Below are 25,733 nucleotides of genomic sequence, written 5' to 3' on the forward strand. Positions count from 1 at the left end.
ACACCATTTGCCTCATCGCTCTGTCCCAACTCGTAAGTATACTCGTCAATTTCTCTTATCCTGTCTGCAAATTTCTCTACCATCTCCCCCTGTCATATCGTCATTGCACTAAACCTCTCCCTAAAGTATCGCGTGCTATTCTGTTTTTTGTACCTTTGTAAAAGCCCCTCCTTCAGCTGCTTAAACTGTCCTGCCTTCGACTGATGACCTCAGAAGTTAAGTCCCATAGTGCTCAGAGCCATTTGAACCATTTTTTTGTCCCGCCTTCCTTCAGGCCTGAGAACACCTTACATATGTCTTCCCTTCACCCGTTAATCTAATCTTGGCTACATGTAACAACTTGTTCATCAGACCAACCATTCATCACAGCTGAAGCTTCCAAGTCCTCCACAAACAAACGCACATCCTCAGATACCTTGCCAAAAAATGGAATAAACAAACTTATGGCAGCTGAATCAATCTCCTGCTGCGCCACCCTAGGCAAAACCAGCTGATTAATTCACTTCTCAAGTGTGTATTGTCCACTGTCAGTTGTGCTACCTTTCCCAACAAAATCTGCACCACTTCTGGTTCCGACACACCTTGCGTCCCTGACTCTGCCATTGTGTTGTTTCCGTTCTCAGTTAGTCCTGAAACAAACCATTTAAGTACAAGAGTAACCTGACTTCCTACAGCTCTGTATCATCATACTCAGTATCATCATAAACCAATACAAAAGTAATCCAATGCCACGAAAAACATCTTATTACCCCAAACACACTAACACTTACTCTGACAAAAAAAAATATGCCTACGCAAGACATCTAAAATGGCCTGCCAGGAGCCATACTCAAAACACAAACAAAAAAAAAAGAAAGAAAACGTCCAACACTCAGAAAGAAAAATTGGTCAACACTCACCACATTTTGTGACTATACCGCGGGCAGTGGACTCGAACGTTGTACTGTATAGACGACACCCGCTATTCTGACACCAAATGTAGAGGAATATGTTGGATGAGGTTGGAAACTGTTAGAATGTGCCATATTAAAACTCATCCGAGTTTCCCAAGTGATTTATTATTTCCAGCTACAGTGCTCCCATTCCTCTTGGTCTGCATCACTGGGTCCCGCAATGCTGAGGACACCACTCGCTGTCTGTGAAATGGCTTGGTGTGGAATGGCTGCCACAGGGACCCATGCAGCGGACTGCTGTGTGTCGGCCTTGTACAGTCGTGGAGTTGTGACGATGTCAGGCTGAGTTGGCAGTCGACTCAGCAGGCTCCATCCCTGCCACATCAGTGTCGCTCGAGTGAAGCCGCAAGTGGCCCGTGGTGTGCTTCCTCACTGGCATGGCTAAGATGATGGCGACAACAAGCGCCTGTGATCCGGCGTCCGAATCTGGGGCCCCTGTCTTAGGATGTCTCCAGTGTGTGTTGGGAGTGAACGAGACTGCCTGGAGTAGTGAGCCATGGCGTGGCCCGCCAGTGGCTGGCTGTGGACCCCATGTTGGCCTCAGAGGGTTGAACCAGTGACTTGCTGTGGACTGGAACGCTGACGCCCCATCTGCTGCTGTGTGTGGTGTGACATGCCCCACCATCCAGGACAGTTGCCACACTTGAATGCCTTGTAGGTGAACTGGCGCTTATTTATATGTGGCTATGCTCCTCTGTATTGCTAACGTGCTGCTCTGAGTCATGTACTCGTAACACGTAGGTAGGCCAGTGGGCCCCTTCTGCCTGTAACTTGTGCCATGCAAACCGCTGTGTTTACTCTTTTCAGCGGGTCTACAGCCCTGTGGCATCCATTCTACTTCGCAACCACTGTTAGTGTAACTTACTGCCAACAGGCCCGCACCTGGCTGTAACTTGTGCACCGAAGCTAACCTTTTCCCACCTTAAATGGTGGTGCCACTACAGTGGATAAAAATTGGGACTGGGCCTCTGAGACCCCACTCATATAATGTGGCAAGGATATGATGTCGCCAGGTCATGTAATATGCTTTTCGTGAATAAAAAAAGAAGGCAACCACGTGGTGGCTTCTGGAAAAGGATGTTCGGATGGCAGACTTGAGGGACACGATTACCAGTGGTAGAGTGACCCTGGTGGATGCCGCCATGACATGGAGCCAGTAGGCCACGTGACTCCAGGACCCAACCCAACTGCCAACACATCATACATTCCAGCAGCTTACAAAGAAGGTTGGTGAGGCTGATGGGCCAATAGCTATCCACATCAAGAGGTTTTTACTGGGTTTAAGCATCAGAATGATGGTGCTCTCCCACCTTTGCGATGGAAAGACGCCATTGCACCATATCTGGTTGAAGATGATGAGGAGATGTCGCTTGTAGTCAGATGAGAGATGTTTAACCATCTGACTGTGGATCAAATCTGGTCCAGGACCTGTGTTGGAGCAATGTGCAAGGGCACTGATTAGCTCCCACTCTGTTAATGGGGCGTTATAGGATTAACTGTGGCATGTAGCGAACAAGAGGACTTTCCATTCCATCCATCGTTTCAGGATGCGAAAGGTTGGAGGGTAGTTCTCTTACACAGAGGCTCGAGCATAGTGTTGAGCAAAGTGCTCAGCAAACACGTTTGCGTTGGTAGATAATACGCCACTCATTTTAATGCCAGGGACACATGTTGAGGTCTAGTACCCAAAAAGACGTCTAATCTTCGTCCAGGCTTGGGAATGTGACGTATTGTACCCAATGGTCAAGACGTATCTCTCCCAACACTCCTGCTTCTGTCTTTCGATAAGCTGGCGAATGCAGCCACAGAGCTGCTTAAAGGTTATGAGGTGTTCCAGGGAAGGGTGCTGCTTATGCCACTGTAGAGCTCACCGATGCTCCTTAATTGCGTCAGGGCCTTCCGGCGTCCACCAAGGGACTGCCTTTCGCTGGGGGCACCCTAAAGAGCGAGGGATCGCGTTTTCCGCCACAGTAACGATTGTTGTAGTCGCTTGCTCAACCATCACATCGAAGTTACCGTTTGGAGGAGAGTCAATGATGACCACAGAGGTGAAAGTTTCCCAGTCTGCCTTGTTTAAAGCTCATCTCGACAGGCGTACGTGGACCTGACGCTGGGGCAGTGACAGGAAGATGGGGAAGTGGTCACTACCACACAGGTCGTCATGTGTTCTCCAGCGGACAGATGGGAAAAGTCCTGGGCTGCACGTGGATAAATCAATGTCTGAGTAACTATCATGAGCCACACTGAAATGTATGGTGGCCCCAGTATCTAAGAGTTCGAAATGAGACAGTAAAGTTTCGACATCTCTGCCTTGGCCAGTAAACATGGTGCCACCCCACAAGGAGTTATGGGCGTTAAAATCTCCCAAAAGTAGGAAAGGTTTAGGGAGTTGATCAATTAATGCAGTTAATACATTCAGGGATACTGCTGCCTCTGGAGGAAGATATACATTGCAGACAGTTATTTCCTGCGTCATCCTTATCCTGATAGCCACAGCTTTGAGAGGGGTTTGAAGGGGCACAGTTTCGCTACAGACTGAGTTTAGGACATAAATGCAAATTTCACCTGACACTCGATGATAGTCGTCAGACTGCAAAAGAAGCTCCCTGTGGAAGATAATACCCTGGACCATATTTAAGCTCTTATGTGGTGTGATGGTAACAGAAACATCCCCCAACTTGTTACAAGCGAATAAAGTCTGTGACTGGGCAGAGGATACTGCTTTTATCAAGGTTGACCCAGATCGCATTTTGGACAAGCCCTCCACCTTCCCAAACTTGTCCTCTAAATGCTCAGTTCTCGTACATAGGAGGTACCGGGCTGAATAAGGTTCGCTGCCATCCTTAGCGTGGCATTCCTCCCATGGTGTGGCCAGGGAGGGAAATGATTTAGGATCGTACTTTCTTGCATTGTACTAGACTTGGAATGCTTAGACAAGGCTGGTGTTTGATCACCAGCAAGTGATGACGTGGTACGCTTCATCGCGCGTCATCTGCCCTTTTACCACCCACTCCGACCAGGTTCCCTCCCCACAGGCGCCACCAAGTCACAGCAAAGACCGCCTGGCAGGATGGTCATTGCTGGGAGTTCCGATGCCCCAGGATGATGGATATCTACTCCTTGGCATATGTGGGGAGTTAACAGTGCAGGCATCAGCAGAGAGATCCCTGTGTGGTCAGGGAGCTACAACCAACAGGGTACATGGCAGCCCCACCACAACACACTGGCTACTGTGCTGGATATGTGGTGCAAACAAGTCCTTGGTCATCATCGGCGCAAAAAGCGACATTGCATAGCGCATGGTGGGAAACGCACCCAAGAAGGCGTGCTCTCCCAAGAGATGGCGAATGAGCTGAGGTGCAGTGGGACGACGAGAAACTGAGCTAAAGTTCTCAAGGCATGATGGACACAATGCACCATGTATGGCGCCTTCCCCAATTGGCTCGCTCTTCGGGAGAATTCTGAAAAATGGACGTCAAACCCTACAGGGGACTATCACATAAACGCCGAAACATGTGAGACTCCTTTTAGTCGCCTCTTAGGCAGGAATACCTTGGGCCTATTGTAATCCCTTGACCTGCAGAGGGGGGGGGGGGTTCCTGTTTGTTGCCAATAATGTTTAAAATTGTCCTTACAGTGCCTCATTTGCTCTAAAGTTGTCTGTAATTCGATTACTTCCTGTTAGATGGCGCCAATCTGTTTTCGTGTCCACCTCATGGCTGCCTCGGTGTGTTAGCCATTTACTCTGATGGTAGTGGCTGTGTTATGCCGCTTTTGGCCCTCAGTGACTTTGCGGCTGTAATTATATTCCATTGAGTACTTTATCTAGTTGACAGTCATGCTATACTTTTACGTTTTAGTTTTTATTCCTACGACACTTCTGTTTGACGAGAGCGCTGCCGCGCGGAGTGGCTGCTCAGTTCAAGGCACCATGTCACGGATTGCGCGGCCCCACCCGCCAGAGGTTCGTGTGGTGTCACCGCCAGACACCACACTTGCTAGGTGGTAGCCTTTAAATCGGCCGCGGTCCGTTAGTATACGTCGGACCCGCGTGTCGCCACTATCAGTGATTGCAGAGCGAGCGCCGCCACACGTCAGGTCTAGAGAGACTTCCTAGCATTCGCGCCAGTTGGACAGCCGACTTTGCTAGCGATGGTTAACTGACAAAATACGCTCTCATTTGCTGAGACAATAGTTAGTATAGCCTTCAGCTACGTCATTTGCTACGACCTAGCAAGGCGCCATTGCCAGTTACTATTGAGATTATGAATAATGTACCATCAAGAGCGATGTTCACCATTTATGGATTAATGTTAAGTATTCCAGCAGCAACATACGTGTTTTGCTAAAGTCTAATTTCCTTGACCTGTTCCAGACCTCACGCCAGCCTGCGTGAGCTAAAACGCGTGCCTTTCAGCTTCCTCTAGTATTCCTGGGTTGGCTCTCCTGCCAATCCACAACATTTGGCGATGTGGCCACACCGCGTTCGTAACTATACTGCCCTGATTTACTTGAGAAATGGCTTCGCCACCATCTCCAGATGTACTGTCCGAATTTTATCGCTTACAGAATCAGCAGACGCAGGCCTTACTGGAAGCCCTTGGACAGCTCGTCCAGGGTCAGCGTGCAATGCAAAACGATGCGGCCGCCGCCGCTCCACTGTGAACGCAGCCACAACACACAGTTGCACCAACTTTTCGTCCTTTTGATGCTGCACTGCAAAGCTGGACGGCGTGGTCACGCCAGTTTGGATTCCATCTCGCCGCCTACAGAATTCAAGGTAACGAGCGGCAGCCCTTTTTATTATCTTCCGTCGGGGTGACCACGTACCGTGTGACAGTCAAATTATTCTCCCGACGCGACATAGCTACTCTGTCCTACGCAGCCACAACACGCAGTTGCTCCAACTTTTCGTCCTTTTGATGCTGCATTGCAAAGCTGGACAGCGTGGTCACGCCAATTTGGATTCCATCTCGCCGCTTACAGAATTCAAGGTGACGAGCGGCAGCGTTTTTTATTATCTTCCGTCGGGGTGACCACGTACCGTGTGATAGTCAAATTATTCTCCCGACGCGACGTAGCTACTCTGTCCTACGTCGAAATTTTGTCTGCATTAGATGCATATTTCAAAGAATCAGTCAATGTAGTTGCCAAATGGTATACCTTCTTTCGTACAAAACGTACGGCAGGTCAGACTAATAGGGAGTGGGTTGCAACTTTGCAAGGCCTTACTAGGAATTGTGCTTTTGAGTGTCAGTGTGGACTCCCTTATTCAGATACTATGGTACGTGATGCAATTGCACAGAACATTTCTGATGTTCGTATACGGGAACAGATTTTGAAACTAGTCAATTCCTCCCTTCAACAAGTGATGGACATATTGGATCGGCAGGACACACTTGACTTTGCTCAGGAATCATTTGAAACTTCGCCACCCTTGTGTCAGGTTAACCGGCCCGCCGGGCGAGCTGCACGGAACAGTAAACAGTCCTCGCACCTGGCCGCGCCAAAGCCGCCAGGCTCTCAGCAACGTGTACCGCGCTGGCAAGCAAATGCAGTGCTGAAATCAAGCCCGCAGTGTGCTACTAGACATTGGTGTGAGAATTGCCCGTCTCGCCAAGCTATTTGCTTTTTCTGTAATAAAGAAGGACATGTTCAGAGTGTTTGCCAGAAAAAGCTCAAATCGGACACTCACACACATTCCAGGCCCTTTACTTCGCGCCGACTTCGAACCAAGGATACTCAGGCTCGTGACACTTCGCCCATGGAAATTCTTGTAGTTCATTCCACTGCGCTCAGTGCCACTCTGTCTAACAGTGACTGTGTTCGTCCCACAAATAGTGTGCGTCGCCATCGCCGGAAATCCCGTCAAGTCCCAAGTGATTCTGTACCAGTGTCAGTTCACGTTGCACAAAACAGTCGCTCTTGTCGTCAGCAGGACAATAAACTTTTTGTTGACTTGGACATTAACGGCAAAGTGATACCATTCCAGCTCGATACCGGAGCTGCAGTTTCACTGATCAATCACGACACGTACAAACAGCTGGGCACACCTCCGTTGTGTGCTGCAAATGTTAAGTAGTTATTCCGGTCAAGAAATCCCTGTGTTAGGACAGTGCAGCCTTCTTGCAACATACAAGGGACAAACAAAACATGTCATTTTAGGTCCTTCGTTCTTCTTCTGCAGTGAACTTGTTTGGTTTCGATTTATTTCAGTTGTTTAACTTGTCTATTGTCAATCAGGTCCTATCAGTGAACCAGACTGTGCCTTCGGACTGTGTTTCTCGTCTATGTGAGGAATTTGCAGACATTTTTGCACCGGGCCTCGGTTGCGCTAAGAACTATAAAGCACATTTGGAACTGAAAGTAAACGCGCAACCGAAATTTTTCTGAGTGCGCAATGTTCCCCACGCATTGCGTGATGAGGTCGCAAAAACATTACACGATTTGGAATCACAAGGTGTAATTGAACGTGTGCAGGCTTCTCTCTGCACATCACCCTTAGTAATTTTGCAAAAACCTTCCCGAAAATTGAGACTTTGTGTGGACTTCAAGGCAACAGTGAATCCACAACTAGTGACTGCAACTTTTCCTTTACCCCGCCTGGAAGATCTTCTTGACAAACTGTGCCCGGGTAAATATTTTTCGAAGTTGGACCTAGCAGATGCGTACTTGCAAATACCGGTGGACGAAGAATCCCAGCGCGTTTTGGTGGTTAACACGCATCTTGGTTTGTATCGATTCAAACGACTGCCATTTGGGTGTGCATCCGCCCCTGCATTGTTTCAGCAATATCTACAAACTGTTTGTGCGTCGGTCCCTACTGCAGCAAACTATCTGGACGATATTGTGATCTCCGGAAAGACAGAAGAAGAACATTTAGCCAATCTCAGAACATTATTTCAGGTCTTGCGACAAAATGGTCTTCGCTTGCGGAAGGACAAATGTGTGTTTTTTGCTCGTGACTTACCAGAGTGTGCTGGGAAAAATTAATTACTATAATAAATATATTCCACATGCCTCTTCTATTTCAGCTCCGCTTCATCGCTTACGCCGTAAAGGTGTTCCGTTCGTCTGGACGACGGAATGCGAACGCGCCTTTCGCCAGTTGAAATCGGCGTTGCTTTCCAATACTTACCTTACGCCATTCGATCCCTGGAAGCCCCTTTTGTTGATGGTGGATGCATCGGATTTCGGGATCGGTGCTGTGCTTGCACACAAAGATGGTTCGCACGATCGCCCTACTGCCTTTGCGTCCAAATTGCTCTCGTCTGCGCAACGAAATTATTCACAGATCGAGAAAGAAGCATTGGGTCTCGTATTTGGTGTTACAAAGTTTCATGATTTCTTGTATGCTCGTCATTTTACCATCATCACAGACCACAAACCTCTGACATCGCTTTTTCATCCGACCAAGCCTGTACCTCCACGTACAGCGCAGAAATTCATTCGCTGGTCTATTTTCCTCTCGCAGTACCGCTACGATATCTTGTATCGGTCCACTGCTAAGCGCGGAAACGCCGATGCGTTGTCCCGTTTGCCTGTTGCTGAGGATAGAGCATTTGATTCCTCCGAACTTGCTTGCATGTTCATTGATTCGGAAACCGATGACGTGGTCGAATCGTTTCCGATTGATTTTCGTCGTGTAGCTACAGGCACAGCTGCCGACCCTGTCCTTACTACCGTTCTGCGTTTTGTTGCTACGCAATGGCCCTTGTCAAAGTCACGGATCGGGGATCCGTTGGTTCTCCGATTTTTTGCTCACAAGGGGAGACTTTTTGTACGACGTGGTGTTTTGCTGTTGCGTTCTGATAATGATCAGTCCAGGGTCGTGGTCCCACGTTCGTTATAGTTCTCTGTCTTACAGCTTCTCCACCAAGGACATTGAGGTCTAGTGAGAACGAAACAACTTGCACGTCAGCACTGTACTTGGTTCGGAATCGATGCCGCGATTACGAATATGTGCTCTTCTTGCATGGTGTGTGCCGAACAACAATCAGCACCACCGCGGAAATTCTTTGCATGGCCAAAAGCCACTTCCCCTTGGCAACGCTTACACATCGATTTTGCTGGTCCATTCTAGAATGCTCGATGGTTGGTTGTGGTAGATTCATTCAGTAATTTTCCTTTTGTTATCCGGATGTCTTCCACGACGTCATCTGCCACCATCCAAGCGTTATCCGCTATCTTTTGCATTGAAGGTCTTCCACAGACTATTGTTTCCGACAATGGCCCACAATTCATGTCTGCAGAATTTCAGTCATTCTGCACGGCCAATGGTATTCAACATCTGACGTCCGCGCCGTTTTCGCCACAGTCAAACGGTGCCGCTGAACGTTTGGTCAGATGTTGAAGTTGAAAGAGTCGCATTCTCGGGAGGACGCGTTATTGCTCTTTTTGTCCTCGTATCGCTCTCAGCCCCGAGATGGTCGCTCCCGGCTGAGTTGCTTCACGGTCGCCCTCATCGAACCTTGATGTCTTTGCTACATCCACCGCATCAGGTTCCTGTGCAGTGGCCGACACCTGCTCTTGCCCCAGGCGATCTTGTCTACTATCGCAACTATCGAGGTTCACGGCGTTGGCTCGAAGGGCGCATTCTTCGCTGCCTCGGCCGCGCTATGTATCTGGTTTTGGGGGCCTCTGGTGAGGTGCGTCGGCATCTCAATCGGCTGCGCCTCTGTTGTCGCACGGGATCTGCCGCTCCCCGTCTGCTTTCAGCGACGGTGCCGTCCGGTCAGCGCCCTGGGGACCCATCTACTGGCTCGCCTCAGCCCCAGGTGTTACCGACGCTGCCTTCCATTTTGCCCCATGGCGACGCGCCGCCGCCGCCGCCTGTTCTCCCGCCGGCGACGCCCGCAGTGGACGCGTCGCTGCAACCGCCGGGCGCCTCCCTGAGTCACGCGCCGCCGATCGCTTCCCGTGACCAGTTGTCCTCCGACATGGAACTCTTGCCTGCTCCGGACCATATGTCGTCTTCGCCCGTCCGGTGACCCGGCCCGATGGAGGTCGACCCTTCGGCCCCTGCTGTCTCTCTACGGGCGCATACACCGCATGTTGGCGTGCACCCTGGAGCAGGTTTTCAGGCGTTTCCTAGCTCCCCTCGGTCCGAATGGCAGGGTGCGGGTGGCACAGTCTCGCCTGTTGTTAGGCTCCCCACCTCGTCGCATACGTCAACATGGGGTCCTCCCCACGGCGGGCGGAAGCCTTATGCCACAACCGTCCGCCGATTTGCGAGGGAGGAATGTGGTGTCACCACCAGACACCACACTTGCTAGGTGGTAGCCTTTAAATCGGCCGCGGTCCGTTAGTATACGTCGGACCCGCGTGTCGCCACTATCAGTGATTGCAGAGCGAGCGCCGCCACACGGCTGGTCTAGAAAGACTTCCTAGCACTCGTCCCAGTTGGACAGCCGACTTTGCTAGCGATGGTTCACTGACAAAATACGCTCTCATTTGCCGAGACGATAGTTAGCATAGCCTTCAGCTACGTCATTTGCTTCGACCTAGCAAGGCGCCATTGCCATTACTATTGAGATTATGAATAATGTACTATCAAGAGCGATGTTCACCATTTATGGATTAAAGTTAAGTATTCCAGCAGCAACATACGTTTTTTGCTAAAGTTTAATTTCCTTGACCTGTTCCAGACAACACGCCAGCCTGCGTGAGCTAAAACGCGTGCCTTTCGGCTTCCTCTAGTATTCCTGGGTTGGCTCTCCTGCCAATCCACAACAGTTCGAGTCCTCCTCAGATTATGAGTGTGAATGTGTATTGTTCATAGCATAAGTTAGTTTAAGTGGTGTGTAAGTGTAGGGACCGATGACTTCAGCAGTTTGGTCCCTTATTAATTCACACACATTTGAACATTTTTGAACGACAGCACATTTGGGGGTTGGGGGTTGTTTAGGGGAAGGAGACCAAACAGCGAGGTCATCAGTCTCATCGCATGAGGGTAGTAAGGGGAAGGAAATCGGCCGTGCCCTGTCAAAGGAACCATCCCGGCATTTGCCTGGAGCGGTTTGGGGAAATCACGGCAAACCTAAATCAGGACGACCGGACGCGGGATTGAACCGTCGTCCTCCCGAATGCGAGTCCAGTGTGCTAACCACTGCGCCACCTCACTCGGTCGACAGCACATTTGCTCAGACGTTTTTAGCCATGGTGTGATTACATGCGAGTACATTCTGTTTGTACGTAATTTATGGAAGTAATCTTACTAAGTGTATTTTATGTCAAGCCATGTCACATTTTTTTAGGTATTCCATGTAACTTGTTATTCTGATGAAGATTGCCCTAGTGCAATCGAAACCATGGTCAACTGACAAAAAATTTGTGCAACCGAAGTGGCTGTATAAACATCCTGTAATTAAATAGCGTATGGTTGCTGGATCACCGCCAATCAAAATGTTTAAAATAAGTAAATAAATAAAAAATTTGATAGAGTACCCGTCCGCAAATATATATATATATATATATATATATATATATATATATATATATATATATATATATACGAAGTCCCGATGCAGCTGATATCGTTAGTCCCTTCCCTTTCCTTTCCTTTCTTCCGCCGTCCCCTTTCAATTTACATAACGTTTAATGCAGTTCGCACGGTATTTTAAACTTTCTGGCAAATTTAAACTGTCGGCTGGACGGAGACTCGAACGGGGAACCGTTGCTTTTCTTATAAATGCTCTACCAACTGAATTATCTGTGCAGTAAACGGCGCGGATAATTCATCCGCTAGAGCTGTTAGGAAGAAGGCAGAGGTTCCGAATTCATACCTCGGTCCAGCACACTTAAAATCAGCGCACACTCCGCAGCAGATTGCAAGATTAATTCTTGCACAATGCGTTTGTTTGAATGGCTTTTTATTATTGCTTTGTGACTTTTTTTGGTTTAGTACCACAGTCCCTTTGATGTGAAAATGTACGAGAAGTGCGTTTGTCTGCAGCGTCGCTTTCTTCCACTGGTCGTGTTTGTTTACCAGAGCAGAACGTCGCGGCGCCTCTGTAATGGTTTAATTCCGCAGCGCGAGCTTCTGCGCAAGCGCAGTAATCGCGGCGGACAATAAGAAAGCGGCCACGGGTGCCGCCCCATTAAAGACGCCTCCCCTGCCACCCTACCCTACACTCCGTCATTGGACTGCTTTGCTTCTGAGCCGGCAGTCTGGTTATTGGAGAAGTTGCAGACGACGGCGCAGACGCTGTTACCGCAATTCTGTGCCAGTTCCCGCAGTAGCCGCAGCCGACAAAACCCATATACTACACCGTGTGTGCTTTCCGTTGCTGACGGTATTATCTGCGTTGTTATTCCACCGAGAAGCGTCTCATCCCTTCGCTGCTGCCGGGATGTCGGAACAAACAGCCCCGGTTGTCTCACTAGGTATAATCGTTGCCGCTTCTACCAGGCCACGGTTCAGTATTATTGTTGATCCGATTTTCTGGACGCGTCAGAAGTAGCTTCTCCTTTGACCAATGACAAAATTCCTTTACTCCACTAAATAAAATCTTGCTTTTAACATGATAGTCTGTTGTGTGCAGGTGGTGGCTCAAGAAGCAAGCCTTCATTTGTCTGGCCATACTGTCCGTCGTTGCATTTCGATTATTTGAGGTGTTTTAATTCCGTCTTTGAAACGTAAAGAAAACGCGTGTTGCCACCAAACGCGTTCTGTTTTATTGAAATATAACGTCATCCGTTGTCTGGAAGGAGAGATGTCTGTAAACTAATTTTCTTTCTAGATCGAAAAATAGTTCTTTACAATTTATTTGGATTTTATTTACAGTATCTCATGCCTGGTTTTCGCTCTCACCACGAAACGTCGTTCGTTTGGACGTTTTTAAGTTATTCCTTCTTTTGGCACTGTTGATTGTGGCCTGATCCCCTAATGCCTTGCAGACCTATGCAATTCTTGGTATGAAAAACACCACGCTATAGTACCACTACTGTTCATATCTTTCTGGTTGCATATGCCTCACGTGTACCAACTTTACTGCTATTTTTTTCTTTGATCTAAAAATGTTCTCTTTCTCTGTTATTCGCCATATGTGTGTTGTGTCGTTGAGTGAATAGGCAGTGGTGGTAGTGGTGGGGGAGGGGGGCGGGGGTTTGCAAAGTAGTTAAGTGGAGAGGATGTTGCCGGAACTGGTGTCAGGAGCTCCTCACATCTCTTCCTCCTACACACGTTCTATTCCATTATTTTGCATTCACTGTTTAATCATCTCCCCTTGGCCATTCACCTCCCTTCCTCGGCCCCCCTGCCCAGTCTTTCGTTCCCTCCCCCCTCCCGATGCACCACCTACTCCCCATTTAAATCTTCAATTCAATCACTACATCTGAATTTTTCTTACATAAATAAAAACACAAGAATATAATTCAACGACACAACACACACATTACGAACAATAGGGATAGAGAACATTGTTGGTCAAAGAAAAAACTAGCTGTTAAGTTAGTAATACTACATAAAGAGACGAGTTACTGAATCTGTAGCCAGAAAGAGACAGATAATCTTAGTACTATGCTGTGGTGCGTTTCACATCAGGGAAGGCATAGTTCTGCAAAAGAACTTTTATCAACAGATGTGCATTCCATCAGTCAATTGTGAGCAGGCATTGTAAAGTAATGTAAGTGCGCCCGTAGTGGGCCAACGCTGTTTTGTCACAAATCGTGGTGGAGCAACATGTTTAAATCAAGCGTTCAAGACAATTTCTGAAGAACAGAAATGTGTTTGCAATGTTCGTTCCGCACACTTTGATTCCCGAAGAGAACCGACGCGTTGACGCCTGCCGCGACTTGATTGAAATGAAAAACGAGGTGGGTTTATTTCCGGAAAATATCATCACGTGACAAGACTTCATGTTATCAGTACGAGCCTACCACAAAACGACAAAGTGCAGAAATTCACGTGAGGGACCAACGCTTTGGCGAAGTAACCGACATTCAAGCCAATGTGAGTGCTGAGTGCTATTGACAAGGGATTTCAGATCGATTCCGTATTTCTGGATTTCCGGAAGGCTTTTGACACTGTACCACACAAGCAGCTCGTAGGAAATTGCGTGCTTATGGAATATCGTCTCAATTATGTTACTGGATCTGTGATTTCCTGCCAGAGAGGTCACAGTTCGTAGTAATTGACGGAAAGTCATAGAGTAAAACAGAAGTTCAAAAATGGCTCTGAGCATTATGCGACTTAACTTCTGAGGTAATCAGTCGCCTAGAACTTAGAACTAATTAAACCTAACTAACCTAAGGACATCACACACATCCATGCCCGAGGCAGGATTCGAACCTGCGACCGTAGCAGTCGCTCGGCTCCAGACTGTAGCGCCTAGAGCCGACGGCCACACCGAAAACAGAAGTGATTTCAGGCGTTCCCCAAGGTAGTGTTATAGGCCCTTTGCTGTTCCTTATTTATATAAAAGATTTGGGAGACAATCTGAGCAGTCGTCTTCGGTTGTTTGCAAATGACGCTGTCGTTTATCGACTAATAAAGTCATCAGAAGATCAAAACAAACTGCAAAACGATATAGAAGAAATTTCGGAATGGTGCGAAAAGTGGCAGTTGACCTTAAATAACGAATAGTGTGAGGTCATCCACATGAGTGCTAAAAGGAACTCGTTAAACTTCGGTTACACAATAAATCAGTCTAATCTAAAAGCCATAAATTTAACTAAATACCTAGGTATTACAATTACGAACAACTTAAATTGGAAGGAAAACATAGAAAATGTTGTGGGGAAGGCAAACCAAAGACTGCGTTTTATTGGTAGGACACTTAGAAAATGTAACAGACCTACTAAGGAGACTTCCAAGAACACGCTTGTCCGTCCTCTTTTAGAATACTGCTGCGCGGTGTGGGATCCTTACCAGATAGGACTGACTGAGTACATCGAAAAAGTTCAAAGAAAGGCAGCACGTTTTGTATTATCGCGAAATATGGGAGAGAGTGTCACAGAAATGATACAGGATTTTGGATGGGAATCATTAAAAGAAAGTTGTTTTTCGTTGCGACGGAATCTTCTCACGAAAATTCAATCACCAACTTCCTCCTCCGAATGCGAAAATATTTTGTTGACACCGACTTACATAGGGAGGAACGATCACCAAGATAAAATAAGGGAAATCAGAGCTTGTACGGAAAGATATAGGTGTTCATTCTTTCCGCGCGCTATACGACAATGGAATAATAGAGAATTGTGTAGGTGGTTCGATGAACCCTCTGCCAGGCACTTAAATGTGATTTGCAGAGTATCCACGTAGATGTAGATGTAAATGTAGAATATGATGCACGAATTGAATAACATCCCAAAGAAGGTCTTTTCTGATGTTTTCACATAGTTGTATGATCGTTCAGTCCGTTCTATTCAAGTGGTGGAGGCTATGCAGAAAACCTGACCATTAAAACCACCATTTTGCCGTTTCTTTATTCCTTATTAATTCAGTCTCGAAACTTTTTGGAATGACGGGGTAGACGAAGATCTAGAAGAAATATTATGCATGGTGCTGAAAAGTATTGTGCAGGTTCTGCGTCAAAACATATTTTCTCTTAAACATGAAACTACAACAGCGTCTTACAGAATAAAGCAAAAATTACCGTTAAATAGTGATGGAGATGGCCAGCTAAGCTCTTGTCACATCTACTGCCTCCTCTTTCGAGCTGTGTGAGGCAGAGTCGTAATTGCACTTAAAGATTACTCCAGCCATCTAAAATAACCGAGACTTTCATGCCTGTTGTTCAAAGCAAGAACGTAATAAGGAAGTGTAGCTTATAATTCATCCAGACATCTGAAAGGTAGAAAGTTTTTACATAACATGCGGCATGGCAAAAGCAAACATTTTTTTATAAGGTTACCACTTCGTTCTCGACGCTAATTTTTACAGTGTTGCCGTTCATTCTCTTTAGCCTTTTCGTCAGCGGGCCCACGAAACAGACGGTAATTTAAAGGTTACAGCTCACGCGTCGGCATCGCGGAAGCTTCGTTGGACGTTGATCTTTTGATCCGGGCGTCACAGAGCCGTCAAACGGTATCGCCTTGTACGATAGCGTTTACCTCGCCGGTTGGCAACGACAGGTCGCTGATGCGGTTTCATCCCACCAAAGATTACCCTGTCGGAAGCCTCACTGATAACTGCCAGAGCCCACTGGCGAGACAGCGTCGTGCCCGCAGACGCAGTCACTTCGCCAATGTCGATCTACATATCGTGATGTAATTCTGTTCAGTTCGGCACACTATCTCTCAATGAAAGATCGGACGGCAGCATTATAGTTGTCTAACCGATTGCTTCAGATTGAAAGCTGTCACTTCCTTGCACGTTGCACCATAAATTTTAACGTAATAAAACTAGTTTCTGAAATAAGGTAAGAGATACTTCCGGCTACCACATAAAATGACTCGAAATTATCCCGCATTTTTATACCAGACATTTTACTTATTTTTGCTTTATCAGTTGCTGTCATCTGAGTCAAGTTTTCGATTTTCGTTTCCTTTTTAGAAGTTTAGGAAATAGCTTCCATGAACTAATGTCACCAAATGTGATTAAGAGGGCTGCTCCACTTATTTAAAACACGCACTAATTACAGCCTTTTTAAGCAAGTGATGTAGCTCAGTCAAACTCGGAGGCCAAAATTTTAATGTTTCAATTAAGAGGAGTTAGAAAGGAAAAAAAATTTCACACTTTCGGATGTTTATGTCATTATAAGATTTGCAATCTACCGAATAAAATGATATATGTATCACTTATAAACTCACACGGGAAGTATTTTATTTTATTTTTTTAAATGTAATCTACACTGGGTGAAAATGTTAAAATCTTTACGTGCATTATTTCAAGATCTAATGAAATTGGTAATTTTTTGTATAGAAGGCTGTGGATTGCTGTGTTGTAAAGGTCATGTCCAGAAGAGGATGGGCACCAAGATGAGGAAGTTGAAACGACGTTTGAGAGACAAGAAACTTTCCGATGGTAAAACCATAAGAGGCAGGCAGACAGACAAAATGATTGATGAACTACAGCAGTATTATGGGATGGCCACTAGAAATAATATTGAGGATTTGTTGAAAATAAAGCAGGTAGTATGGGCTACCTTCTTCCACAGATTGTCAACTGTTGAAAAACCAGTACACGACCTTTGCCCTCCTGGACCTGATTCTTGGTGCAATTACCGCAATGCCCAGTACTCAAACAGTTCATACAGCCATAAACATTCCATCCCAGCAGCAAATGGTTCAAATGGCTCTGAGCACTATAGGACTTGACATCTGACGTCATCAGTCCCCTAGAACTTAGTACTACTTAAACCTAACTAACCTAAGGACATCACACACATCCATGCCCGAGGCAGGATTCGAACCTGCTAGCGTAGCGGTCGCCCGGTTCCAGACTGAAGCACCTAGAACCGCTTGGCCACACCGGCCGGCGGCGGGGGAGGGAAGAGTGGCGGAGTTTTTCTTTTGGAGTATTTTTATGGTGATAACACTGACCTAGAAATTGAATCAAATTGAGTATTTCATTCCTTTGTTTTTATGTAGCTGCAAGAGAAAAAAAAATGAACAAACGTCACAAAGTTTCTTTCGCCATTAACTGATAACGAAACAGTTGTACAAGCCGATGCCGGTACATCAAGAAAAGCAATGGGCTTGCACTTCTGGACAAAAACGATAGTATGAACAAGACAAGTACGGTATGTGATACGTTGTGATGGCCAAAGATTTCCAGCATAATGAGTCACCCTCGTCCTGCCAACGGCCTTGTCAAGGAGGGCGGAGGAGCGGACAGTCTCAGTGAACTCTGTTCTCCTTGTTGTGGGAAAACTGCCACTAAAAGGCGGAAGAATCAGCGATGATCGACGGCATGAGGATGCAGAAGGCAATGGAAAACACTTCACTATAGACACATAACGTACATCCACAGAACATGTGGCCGGTAACCGAAGAAAGTGTCCTGATGATCTCTCCACTGGCTAGTGCCGCGTTTGGATCTCCGAGAGGGGTCTGCCAAGGGCGAGGTGGCCAAGAGGAAAAGATTGAATAACCAACGAAAGGGTGACGTTATACGAGTCGGGGCGTGGAGTGTCAAAGTTTGAACGTGGGTGAGAAGCTAGAAAATCTAAAAAGGGAAACGCTAAGGCTCAATCTATATATAGTAGGGGTCAGTGAAATGAAATGGAAAGATGACAAGAATTTTTGGTCAGACGAGTATAGGATAATATCAACAGCAGCACAAAATGGTGCAACGGGAGTAGGTTTCGGTATGGATGAGAAGGTAGGGCCGAGAATGAGTTACTGTGGCAATTCAGTGACAGGAATCGGCAGCAAACCAACTCTGACAACAATAGTTTAGGCATGCATGCCGACGTCTCAAGCAGAGGAAGAAGTGATAGAGAACGTATATGAGGCTGTTAACGGGTGATTCAGTACGTAAAGGGAGATGAAAATCTAATAGTCAGGGAGGACTGGAATGCGGTTGTAAGGAAAGGAGTGGAAGAAAGGGTTACGGGAGAATACCGGCTTGATAGTAGGAACGAGAGAGAAGAAAGACTTATTGAGTTCTGCAATAAATTTCAACAAATAATACCGAATACTTTGTTCAAGAATCACAGAAGCAGGAGGTATACTTGGAAAAGGACGAGAGATACGAGAAAGTTCCAGCTAGGTTCCATCATCGTCAGGCAGAGATTCCGAAATCAGGCGTACTCAGAAGGAGATATATACTCAGATCACAATTTAGTAACGCTGAAGAGTAGGACTAAGTTTAAGAGTCTAGTTACGAAAAATCAGTGCGCAAAGAAGTGAAATACGAAAGTACTGTGGAATGAAGAGAGACACTACAAGTTCTCTCATGCTGTAGATACTGCGATAACGAACAGCTCAGCAGGCAGTTCAGCTGAAGAGAAATGGACACCTTTAAAAAGGGGAATCACGGAAGTTGGAAAGAACATAGGTACAAGGAAGATAACTGCGAATATACATCAGGTAACAGAAGAGATAGTTCGGTTGATCGATGAAAGAAGGAAGTACAAAAACGTTCAGAGATACTCAGGAATACAAAAATACAAATCACTTAGGAATGAAATAACCAGGAAGTTCTTGGAAACTAAAGCGAAATGGCTGCACGAAAAATGTGAAGAAATCGAAAAAGAAACGATTGTCGGAAGGACTAACTTAGCGTACAGAAAAATCAAAACAACCTTCGATGAAATTAAAAGCAAGGGTGCTAACATTAAGATTGCAGTGGTAATTCCACTGTTAAACGCCGAAGAGACAGCGAATACGTGGAAAGAATCAACTGAAGGCCTCTGTGAGGGGGAGGATTTATCTCACGGCGCGATTGAGGAAGAAACAGGTGTCGACACGGAAGAGACAGAGGATGACTGTTAAAATGAGAATTTAAAGGAGCTTTGGACGACGTAAGAGCTAATAAGGCGGAAGGGGTACATAAAATTCCATCGGAATTTCTAAACTCTTTAGAGCAAGCGACAACCAAACGACTATTCACGTTCGTGTGTAGAATGTATGAACTGTCGGTACGCCGGCCGTTGTGGCCTAGCGGTTCTAGGCGCTTCAGTCTGGAACCGCGCGACCGCTACGGTCGCACTTCGAATCCTGCCTCGGGCATGGATGTGTGTGATGTCCTTAGGTTAGTTAGGTTTAAGTAGTTCTAAGTTCTAGGGGACTGATGACCTCAGATGTTAAGTCCCATAGTGCTTAGAGTCATTTGAACCATTTGAACTGTTGGTGTACCATCAGAATTTCGGAAAAAACGCCATCGACACAATTCCGAACGTAGCAAGAGCCGACAAGTGTGAGAATTACCGCACAATCAGCTTAACAGCTGATGCATCGAGGCCGCTGCCAAGAATGATAAACAGGAGAATGGAAAAGAGAATTGAGGATTTGTTAAATGACAATCAGTTTGGCTTTAGAAAAGGTAAAGGCACCAGAGAGGCAGTTCTGGCGTAGCGGTAGATGATGAAAGCAAGACTGAAGAAAAATCAAGACAAGTTCACAGGTTTTGACGACTTGGAAAAAAAAAGTTCGACCACGTAAAATTGTGCAAAATTTTCAAAATTATGAGAAAAATAGGAGAGAGCTAAAAATACGGTGAGTGAAATTTTACATTGTCAGTATTAGCCCCGGCCAAAGTAACCCCAAAATGAAGATAAAGCGCTGCTAGAATATGATTGTGATTCCGGAAGTTTTTCTTAAGTGCAAGATGATATTCAGTACCACAAAATGTTGAAAGATAAATTACCAGTTGTGCAGTCTGCTACAGTTGTATATGAAAAAAAAAGAATATTCCAGAGTTCGGAATGAGGTCAGTGATGAGAGTGCTAAACTGTACCGTATGGGAAAGACAAAGGTCTATTGCAAATGACAAGAACGAAAAGGTAATCTGTTGATTAATGAAAACCATCTTAGCTGCGTTATTATACATTTATTATGTTAACGACCGGCTTCGTTCGTTGAGCAACGTAATGTTGCCTTAATTTTAACAAGACAGGAAATAAGGCCAAAAGTAGAGCATCTTAACGAATAAAATGACAGCTCAAATAGATGACAGCTTTATACCAAATCCTTACCGAGTTGTGCTTAAATAATGACACGAATAGCTTGATTGTCTTAAGTAATGTTAAAGACCAAATCCAGAAACACTGATCATAAACTTTATGCCGACCATCTGACGCAAGACATCAAATGAATTCGGAATTGCAAATAATGACTACCATAAGCTGTATAATGGAATGCCAACAACAAAAATTTGTGCTGGACCGGGACTCCAACCTGGATTACCCGCTTATCGCGAGCGGTCGCCTTACCATTTGACCATCCGTGCATGACTCATGGCCATACCCGAACTTCCACATGTCGTCAACCATGCAACTACGACCTGTACTCATACATCCATTATGTATATTCTCGTACAGGTCAGGCGTTGTATTTGAAAGTCGCTTGCCCGGTATCGGCGAATAAATACGACATTGCAGTGCCTGCGTTATCCTGGTTTCGATGCAAAGTTCCTTTGGACATGTATGGATTTCCAAAGGAACTTCGTATCCTAACCAGGATACCACTGGCACTGCAATATCGTATCTGCCGGAAGTGTGGCGAGCAAAGACGGTACACTACGCAGAGTAAACTGTGCAGACACAGCCGCCCAACGACAGAGGTAAACATGTAAACACTTGGCCTCTGTCGAGTGCGATGGTCGACGGTGCGATCACAATCGTTCCAAGCAATGACATAACCTTAAGAGCAGAACTGATATTGACGAGTGCACTCTTGAACAAGAGAACTGAAAAATAAGACCGAACAAAAATTAACAACACAACTATACACAATAACGCCGGAACAGGTGACAGTCATACAGTGCTTACACCAAATTACATCGTCATAATAGTAACTGAATAATTACAGGATACAGTTGCCAAATAAATGTGTAAAATACGAGTATATCAGGAACGGTAATTTTGAACTCACAGACCGACCATAAGTAATTAACAATATAATTACAAAAGATGCATTTTCTTTGAAAATGTAAAGAAAATAATACAACTAAAGTGGTGGTTATTGTGTTCTGTTAATAAAATTAGGATACAGCTGTGATAAATTTGCAGTAGAAGAGAACATACACCGGTTGTTACACAAAGCTGCATCATCATTAGGTGGCTACCCATACCGCTAGTTACACAATCGATTATGAAGTAAACGCATATAATTGAAAAGCAACCCGTAATTGTGATCATACAGAGAGATCATGCCTACTGAATAAAAGCAGTTACAACAAACATCGTCTCGTCGTTGAATGTATAAAGGAATTGAAAACAGCTGAACTGGGTAGTTCTTGTGCGTTGCCAACAAACGAAAGCAAGCAGTGCTGAATTTACTACATGTTTGACAATAAAGGATCACATGCAAAAGCTTACATAGGGTTGCACTGACGTAGACAGATAAAACAGAGAGTAATTAGCTACACAATTGATGAATTAATTCTCGCAATATAGCAACAAACAGTATATGTGCTCACACAAAGTGACCGAGAGCAATGAACACAAGCAATTACAAAGAAAAAGTGTTGTCACTGAATGTGTGAAAGGCTAAAATAATTAAACTGAATAGTTTCAGACCTGTGCTGACAATTAAAATCAAGCTTTTATTCGTTGTCCACAGTCACTTTGCGTGAGCACATTTAGTGTTTTCTGCTACGTCATGTGCCCTTAATTTATCGCTTGTGTAGCTAATTACTCGCTACGTTATCTGTCTGCGTTCGTAGAACCTTGTGCGAGCGTTGATATCTGTTCCTTTATTGAATAGATATGCAGCAAATTCAGCACAGTTCACTTTCAATTTTGTAACTGTCACCCCTTCGGGTCAGGAGGTCATTGGCAGTCCAAGTGAGGCAGTGACGTTACAAGTGTCAGAGGCTGAGCATCGAGAGCTGGTGTTTCAGACAGGTGAGCTTTTCAGTCTTACGTCCGAAGAGGTCAGTGAAACAGAGGTATCTGCAGTTTTATTAAGGTCATTGCTACAATGAATATTGTCTTCTCTGACGTGCAGGAAACTGGCCAGGCCCCTAGCTCAGGCGTCGGCTCTGGCAGCTCTCGCAGCTTGCGGCAGGTCAGGCACACTTCCTGACAGCGAGGTGGCTCGGAGTGTGGTAGTGAGAGAGAGAGAGAGGGGGGGGGGGGGGGGGGTGGGGTGGCAGCGAGAGGTGGCCGCGGACCCGCCTCTGTGCATACAATGTGCCTTAGCACTATTGAAGATGGATCCGTGCTCTTGGACCTGAACCCACAGCAACTTCTGGGTGGCGGCCGTCATGAATGTGGAGGCCCAGGGCTACCTCAGCACACACAGCGCGCAGCCAGCAACGCGGTACACATGCAACCCGGAGGGTGACAATCAGGTATCCGTCCAGCAGCTTGCAGTCAGTCGTTTGACCATTCACCGAACGAAAGCCAAGTAGGTCCGCATCTTCTACACTGAAGCGCAAAAGAAACTGGTTAGGCATGTGTTCAAATACAGAGATACAGGGTGTTTCAAAAATGACCGGTATATTTGAAACGGCAATAAAAACTAAACGAGCAGCGATAGAAATACACCGTTTGTTGCAATATGCTTGGGACAACAGTGCATTTTCAGGCAGACAAACTTTCGAAATTACAGTAGTTACAATTTTCAACAACAGATGGCGCTGCGGTCTGGGAAACTCTATAGTACGATATTTTCCACATATCCACCATGCGTAGCAACAATATGGCGTAGTCTCTGAATGAAATTACCCGAAACCTTTGACAACGTGTCTGGCGGAATGGCTTCACATGCAGATGAGATGTACTGCTTCAGCTGTTCAATTGTTTCTGGATTCTGGCGGTACACCTGGTCTTTCAAGTGTCCCCACAGAAAGAAGTCACAGGGGTTCATGTCTGGCGAATAGGGAGGCCAATCCACGCCGCCTCCTGTATGTTTCGGATAGCCCAAAGCAATCACACGATCATCGAAATATTCATTCAGGAAATTAAAGACGTCGGCCGTGCGATGTGGCTGGGCACCATCTTGCATAAACCACGAGGTGTTCGCAGTGTCGTCTAAGGCAGTTTGTACCGCCACAAATTCACGAAGAATGTCCAGATAGCGTGGTGCAGTAATCGTTTCGGCTCTGAAAAATGGGCCAACGATTCCTTTGGAAGAAATGGCGGCCCAGACCAGTACTTTTTGAGGATGCAGGGACGATGGGACTGCAACATGGGGATTTTCGGTTCCCCATATGCGCCAGTTCTGTTTATTGACGAAGCCGTCCAGGTAAAAATAAGCTTCGTCAGTAAACCAAATGCTGCCCACATGCATATCGCCGTCATCAATCCTGTGCACTATATCGTTAGCGAACGTCTCTCGTGCAGCAATGGTAGCGGCACTGAGGGGTTGCCGCGTTTGAATTTTGTATGGATAGAGGTGTAAACTCTGGCGCATGAGACGATACGTGGACGTTGGCGTCATTTGGACCGCAGCTGCAACACGGCGAACGGAAACCCGAGGCCGCTGTTGGATCACCTGCTGCACTAGCTGCGCGTTGCCCTCTGTGGTTGCCGTACGCGGTCGCCCTACCTTTCCAGCACGTTCATCCGTCACGTTTCCAGTCCGTTGAAATTTTTCAAACAGATCCTTTATTGTATCGCTTTTCGGTCCTTTGGTTACATTAAACCTCCGTTGAAAACTTCGTCTTGTTGCAACAATACTGTGTTCTAGGCGGTGGAATTCCAACACCAGAAAAATCCTCTGTTCTAAGGAATAAACCATGTTGTCTACAGCACACTTGCACGTTGTGAACAGCACACGCTTACAGCAGAAAGACGACGTACAGAATGGCGCACCCACAGACTGCGTTGTCTCCTATATCTTTCACATCACTTGCAGCGCCATCTGTTGTTGAAAATTGTAACTACTGTAATTTCGAAAGTTTGTCCGCCTGAAAATGTACTGTTGTCCCAAGCATATTGCAACAAACGGTGTATTTCTATCGCTGCTCGTTTAGTTTTTATTGCCGTTTCAAATATACCGGTCATTTTTGAAACACCCTGTATGTAAAGAGGAAGAATACGACACTGCAGTAGCGATGAAGTGGAGATTTTCCCGTATGACCATTTCATGAGTGTAGCGTCAATATCAAATCTCCGACATCGCTGCCGCCAGAAAAAGATCCTACAAGAACGGGACCCATGACGACTGAAGAAAATCGTTCAACGTGACGGAAGTGTAACCCTTCCACAAATTGCTACAGATTTCAGTGCTTTGCAATCAATAAGTGTCAGTGTGCGAACCATTCAACGAAACATCTTCAATATCGGCTTTCAGAATTGAAGGCCTACTCGTGAACCCTTGACGACTGCAGGACACAAAGCTTTACGCCTCGCCTGGGCCTGTCAGTACCGACATTTGACTGTTGATGACCGTTAACATGTTGCCTGGTCGGACGAGTCTCGTTTCAAGTTGTGTCGAGTGGATGGACGGGGTACGGGTGTGGAGACAACCTCATGAGTCCATGAGTCCATGGACCCTTCATGTCAACAGGGAGCTGTTAAAGCTTGCTGAGGCTCTGTAATAGCGTGTGGCGTGTGCAGTTGGAGTGATATGGGCCCCAGATACGTCTAGATACGATTCTGACATGTGACACGTACGTAAGCATCCTGTCTGATTACCTGCATCCATTCATGTCCATTGTGCATTCCGACGGACTTGGGCAATTCCAGCAGGACAATGCGACACCCCACACGTCCAGAACTGCTACAGAGTGGCTCCAGGGACACTCTTCTGAGTTTAAACACTTCCGCTCCCCCGACATGAACACTGTTGAGTATATCTTGAATGCCTTGCAACGTGCTGTTCAGAAGAGATCTGCAGCCTCTCGTACTCTTACGGATATATGGACAGGACTGCAGGGTTCATGGTGTCAATTCCCTCCAGCACTACTTCTGACATTAGTGGAGTCCATGCCACGTCGTGTTGTGGCACTTCTGCTTGATCGGGGGCCTTACACGATATTATGGAGGGATTCCAGTTTCTTTGGTTGTTCAGTGTATCAGTCACGGTCGTGATACGTCGGTAGCGGCAGTGTGAAGCGGCTGGAAGGCTGCAGTCTCGTAGATGATGTCTTGAAACACGCAGTAAGCAACACACCACGGTTCTGCAGCAGAGTCAATCTGTGGCTAGCGATAGTGTCATTCCGTCGGAGCCGGAGATACGTACGGAATAATCAGACACGGAATGAACCGTCTAAAACAGGGG

This window comes from Schistocerca americana, chromosome 3 (genome assembly GCF_021461395.2).
Source record: "Schistocerca americana isolate TAMUIC-IGC-003095 chromosome 3, iqSchAmer2.1, whole genome shotgun sequence".
Taxonomy (NCBI): domain Eukaryota; kingdom Metazoa; phylum Arthropoda; class Insecta; order Orthoptera; family Acrididae; genus Schistocerca; species Schistocerca americana.